The sequence below is a fragment of the Trachurus japonicus genome, chromosome 20, assembly GCF_045865225.1.
Source record: "Trachurus japonicus isolate A0001 chromosome 20, Traja_1.0".
NCBI classification, from domain to species: domain Eukaryota; kingdom Metazoa; phylum Chordata; class Actinopteri; order Carangiformes; family Carangidae; genus Trachurus; species Trachurus japonicus.
This window is the reverse complement of record NC_140926.1, coordinates 1592925-1598701: the sequence shown is the minus strand read 5'-3', so window position 1 is coordinate 1598701 and position 5777 is coordinate 1592925.

Sequence of the window (5777 nt, the reverse complement as noted above, 5' to 3'; positions counted from 1 at the left end):
AATTAACTTGTTTTTAGATCATTTTCACTTGTTTCAAACAAATTTTCACTTGAAATAAGTAGAAAAATCTGCCAGTGAAAGGAAGTTTTTTGTGCTTGTAATAAGAAAGAAAAACTTGCTCCACTATCAGATTTTTCTACTTATTTCAAGTGAAAATATGTTTGAAAAAAGTAAAAAATGTCTTAAAAACAAGCTACTTTTTAATGTGATGAGTCTTATTTTAAGTAGAATGAGATTGTTTTGACTAGAAATGACATTTTGACTAGAAATAAGACAAATATTCTTGGTAAGATATTTGAGTTTTTGCAGTGCACAGTGTCATTTCGAAGACGTTTGAATGTTTAAAATCATCTGGACGACGTTGATCTTGTTAATCATCCTCACAGAAACAGAAACAGAAACAGAAACATCCAGGCTGAACTGATGAGAGGAGGCGGGGCCTGTTGCCTGGTAACTACACACCGTCTCCAGGGAAACCACAGAGTTCCACAAGGAGAAGCTAAGAAGCTAAGCTAGGCTAACCACACCCTGACTATATAAACATCATATTTTCATGAAATAACTGATGATTATTGTTTAAATATTGAACAACGGGTGAGTTAGAGATCCTGTCTTGTGGTAATTTGACTGAACTGAACCTTTAATGTTTGTCACTGGAGGTCAGTGTGTGTTATTGATCCACTGTGTCGATCACTAATCAATGATTTTCATTATAGGAGGAATAGAGCAGCTGCTACATCCGATTCAGTTCTAATACGGCCGATATTGGCTCAATATATCAGTCTATAGCCCTGGTATCCCTGCTGCAAGTGTGTGTGTCTGTGTGTGTGTGAGAGAGGGAGGGAGGGTGTGTGTGTGTGTGTGTGTGTGTGTGTGTGTGTGTGTGTGTGTGTGTTAATCTCCTTAGCTTCATTAAAACAGATAGCAGCAGATTAGCAGGAGGTTCATGTAAATGAACATAATTCCAGTAGAAATTGAAACAGCGTCAGAGATAAATACGTCACGAGGGGAAAGACAAATATAATCAAAATAGCAATTAATTGAATTCCCTCCACGAAGCTGCGCCTGTTATTTGGTGGAATTACAAGCAGCTCCAGCGAGCTAATTGCTGAGGCCGATAGTCGGGATCAGCCGAGCGCGACTCCTTCCTCCTCCTTCCTCCTCCTCTCTCCTCCACATCTGGAGCGCTGCACCACATCTGTCCTCATCCTTTCTATCCATCACCTTACTGCCGCTGCATTAAAGGCTATTGAAGACATAATGAGACGTTAACGTGATCAATAAAGGCAAAAAGAGAAAAAAAAAAAAGAATCTTTATTAGATTTTCATTGTGTTTAGATGTTTAGATTAGTCTTTAGTGAAGCTGTGTGAGTTAAAGCTATTTGGGGCTTTTATTCTGAAAGGACAGAGAGACAGGGGAGAAACGTCTTCTGTTGTGTTGTGAGAGTTTTTGTCAAACTGATGAAGTTTCACTCTAAAAATAAAAACTTAAAATTGTTGGCAGAACAATATTTTTTCAGTTAACGAAACCAAAAACATTTACTTGAGTTGGAAATTACAAAAAAAATATTTATTTCAACTATATCTTTCAAGTTTCTTGGCTAAAGTTGGTCGCATTTAACAGCCTAACATGGAAAAACCAAGACGTTTAAGTTATTTCAACTACTTTATAAGTTACCTCAACAAAAGATCATTCGTTCACCTAATTTTACCGTACTTTTTGGACTATTGAGCGCACCTGAATATACTAAGCCGCACCAGCTAAATGTTAAAAGAAAATACATTTTGTACATATATATAGGCCGCACTTGAATATAAGCGTCAGGTTTTCATGTTGTAACATGAGATATTTACACAGAAACTGTGACAGTCCGCTCGCTTTTCCGCTGTTTCGGTTCTGCTCCTCTCCTCCATGTGCATCTGTTTACAACGAAGCCAGTGAAAAATCAATCAACGGAGCGGTGGATAACGTTACATAACATATACGATGTTACGACGTGTGTTTGTGTCGTCTTAACCGTCATGAACAAAAGATTACGGGTTACGGAGCGCGTTTGTGTCACGGTGCAGAGACGAGAGCTGAGACACACTGCAAAAAACTCAAAATCTTACCAAGAATATTTGTCATATTTCTAGTCAAAATGTCATTTTTAGTCAAAACAAATCTCATTCTACTTAAAATAAGACTCATCACATAAAAAGCAGCTTGTTTTTAGACACTTTTTACTTCTTTCAAGTAGATTTTCACTTAATAAGTAGAAAAATCTGATAGTGGAGCAAGTTTTTCTTTCTTATTACAAGCAAAAAAAACTTGCTTTCACTGGCAGATTTTTCTTCTTATTTCGAGTGAAAATGTGTTTGAAACAAGTGAAAATGATCTAAAAACAAGTTAATGTTTAGGTGACGAGTCTTATTCTAAGTAAAAAGAGATTAGTTTTGACTAGAAATGAGACATTTTGACAAGAAATAAGACAAATATTCTTGGAAAGATTTTGAGTTTTTGCAGTGCACCGGGGCCGGGAAAAAGTAGTGGCTTAGAGTCCGGAAAGTATACGATATGTAATTTTCTTCAAAACTTAAGAATTTTAGTTCAGACTCAAAACGCAAAAATCTTTCGCAGCCAGTTACCTTGACTTTTTGAGTTTTCAAAGCTTTTTTATTTCACCGTACAGGAAGTCAGCCATACTTTCATTTCATTGTCACTTTTTTCTTTGTTTCTTTCTTTGTGGATCCTCACAGATTCTTCTACTCATCTGTTTTCAGTTTGGTCGACTGAAAGTTAAATGAGTAAATAAATGAGCGTTTACACCTCGGACCCTCGGTTCAGTTCAGTTCAGTGTGATGATGATGATGATGTCAGAAGGAAAAAAACGGCGATGATGAACTGTGTGAACGTGATCCAATTCTGCTACTTCCTGTTTGCTTGAAGGAAAAGAGAAGTGGCTCCTCCATGTTGATTTAACCTTTAAATATCTGTACACAGACTTGACTCTGACACATCTCCACTCTCCCTTACACACACACACACACACACACACACACACGCACACACACACACACACACACACAGCTCTCTCTCTCTCTCTCCGTGTGTGTTTTGATCATGGCGGCGGCTTCGCTCTTTGATGTCTAACATGATTAGCTTTTAGGGAAACGCTGGATGTTTCATAAAAGTGTGTTGGCGGCGACGGGGGGCCGTTTAGGAAGGAACCACAATCAGTGCAGCGCACGGGGGGTTGGGGGGGGATGAATCAACCAAATGACTTCTGCAGCTTTGTTTGTGTACACGGGCGGAGAGAGAGAGAGAGAGGGAGGGAAGACGGGATGAAGGAGGAAGAGGAAGAAAGAGGATTAGACTTTAATGCAGTTTAATATTTGTCACATTCAGTTTGTTATGAAGAGACTATGAAGTTTATTTGTTTACAATTAGACGACACTAATTACTAAATACTAATTACCTTCCTGTTGACTCCCGACGACTCATCGACACAACTCTCTCTTCTGATTGGCTGACTGAGTGATCCAATAAAAAAAAAAAGAAAAACAGAGCAGATTTCAGAATAAAACACTCAGAGAAACCAAACTGGATGGGGGTGAGGGGGCGGGGCTTAGTTGTGACATCACAAAGTGACAGGAAGTCCTGACAGGCTGTGTGCATTTCTCTTTTATACTTTCACAGTATTAAAGGGATAGTTAAACATTTTGTGAAATTGTCCCATCACCATAATCCCTATAGTCATAGCAGTAGGTTCGTTACCTTTAATTGTCGGTGCAAGCTATTTTTAGAACGGCGGAGCAGAGCCGTGAGCTGCTTTTTAGAGCTACGCTACAGAGGCTCATTATGGGATTTCTTGGTTTCTAACTCATCAAACTCATCAAATACACAATCCAACAACTCCACAACGCTCTGGTGGACAAGTTGTGAGCTGCACATTCACCACGCTATGAGATAATAACACAACGTTACCACACAGAGTTGTTTTAGAGGGAAATTCAGAGACTGTTGATGAAAAACTGTCCCTGAAGGCAACGCGCATCAGCGGTTTTGCATGAATTTCCCTCTAAAACAACTCTGTCTGGTAACGTTGTGTTATTATCTCATAGCGTGGTGAATGTGCAGCTCACAACTTGTCCACCAGAGCGTTGTGGAGTTGTTGGATTGTGTATTTGATGAGTTTGATGAGGGAAACCCAAGAAAACCCATAATGAGCCTCCGTAGCGTAGCTCTGAGCAGCTCACAGCTCTGCTCCGCCGTTCTAAAAATAGCTTGCACCGACAATTAAAGGTAACAAACCTACTGCTATGACTAAAGGGATTATGGCAATGGGCCAATTTGCCAAAAATGTTGAACTATCCCTTTAATATAGAACCTAGAGCTGCTTTATAATCACACTACACATGGACATCTACCTTTATGGAGCTTTAACACAAACATCTACCTTTATTCTGAAGGAGCTTTAACAGAAACATGGATGTGTAGACGTTGTGTTTATGGTCTGTTGGTCTCCATGGTGAAGACCCGGTCTCTCTCTCTCTCTCTCTCTCTGCTGTGTGTTCGGTGCTCTCTCTCTCAGAGTGGAGATGCTCCACTTGCTTCCCCTCTATTACCACCTCATCATGCTAAATTGCTTCAGTGTGTTTAACTGAAAATTAAAATGATTTCAGTTGCATTTTAATAGAATTGGGACGTGCACGTGTGTGTTTGTGTGTGTTTGTGTATCTGTGTGTGTGTATGTGTGTGTTCATGTGTGTGTGTGTGTGTGTGAACTCCCCAGAGGTAAAGCACATTCACAGTGAATGGGCCCTCAGACACTTGTGCACACACATGCATGGCAATGAGCGCGGTCTCAGGTGACTCTGCTCCGAATCCCATTAAAATGTCTGTGGTTATTATTGTCATTTGATTGGACTGTATTTTGACACTTGCATAATATTATAAAGCTAACAGCACATTGTGTCGGCGGCCCCTCGGAGATAAAGCTAAATGAGTTGAGGGAGTTTCTGCTGACAGTCCTTGACACACCTTGTTTGCCGTGCATATTGGAAGTATTCATCAAGGGTGTGTCGGTAAACACATCCCATTAACACTCCAGCACACGGCGGCGTGAAGAGTTCTGCAGGTCTGATGTGGTGGTTTCACTGGGATCTGCATGGGATCACCGTGGCGACGCTGCTGCAGCTCTCTGGGACGATGTGGATAATATAAATACAAATAAATGAGTGTGTGCAAATGAGATAAGTAAAAAAAAAAACAAAAAAAAAAAAACAATCCAGGTTCTTTAGAGATGAAGACGAAGCTGAAACTGAAACTGAAACGTCCCACTGTGCACTGGGTCACTGAAGGCATCGAGTCTGCTGAAAGAAGAAACAAAAATTGACTTAATGCACAAAACACATGAAGAGATGAGATTAAAAAATGAAAAATATATATGAATATGAGGAGGTAAAATCATATAATAAAGGATATAAAGAGAAAGATGAAGCAGGTCGACTGTTTCTCTTGTTCATCGCTTTATTACATTAACATGACATCATTAGCATCATCGTCAGTATTATGATTATAATTATCGCTGTTGTTTTGACATCGACTGAAAACTAAATCTGTCTCATACAGTAACACCAGGCATAATGTGTGTAGCTCATATCAATATATTTATCTACATGTGACTGACTTAATGCACAAAAAGCAACAATATATGAAGAGATGAGATGATGATGAGAAAAATATGCAAGTAGTTAAGATAATAAAGGATAAAAAGTTAAAAGGGCGAAGGATA